The 427-nt window shown below is 33.0% G+C and overlaps 1 protein-coding gene across 1 annotated transcript in view; it reads right to left on the bottom strand.

The window, feature by feature from the left end:
• LOC107586606 (synaptosomal-associated protein 25-B-like) overlaps positions 1-427 on the bottom strand; it is a 38,228-nt gene that overhangs the window by 10,149 nt on the left and 27,652 nt on the right. The window lies entirely within an intron of this gene.

Here is a 427-nt window from a genome sequence, read left to right on the forward strand (position 1 = left end):
AATGATGATGACAAATGACATCTAAGCTGTCCAGAAACACATCTACTCAAAACGTGAGACATTTGAATGATGCAGTGGGTGGTTAGGTTAGGTCGTGCTGAGAACATGAGCTATGAGACGTAGAGCACATACACAAATAAAAAAGCGACTTTTCAACCCACATGCATTTACCCATTTAATTTGTGCTTAATTGACAATTTGCCTAGGATAAATTACAGCAATAATTAAAGAAATAGTTAAAAGTCGTCATTTACATGCCCTCATATTGTTCCTAACCAACACAAGTTTTTTGTCCTCCATAAAACACAAAAAGGAGATTTTTTAGTTTCATGAAGAACCTTTCCATTCCATAAAAGGTCCTTTAGATTTTTTTAATGTTCTTAACACTAAGAAAAAAAAACTGTTCACTGAAAGATTTTTTTTTGAA

Source organism: Sinocyclocheilus grahami, unplaced genomic scaffold, assembly GCF_001515645.1.
Source record: "Sinocyclocheilus grahami isolate Dianchi unplaced genomic scaffold, SAMN03320097.WGS_v1.1 scaffold84.1, whole genome shotgun sequence".
Taxonomy (NCBI): Eukaryota; Metazoa; Chordata; class Actinopteri; order Cypriniformes; family Cyprinidae; genus Sinocyclocheilus; species Sinocyclocheilus grahami.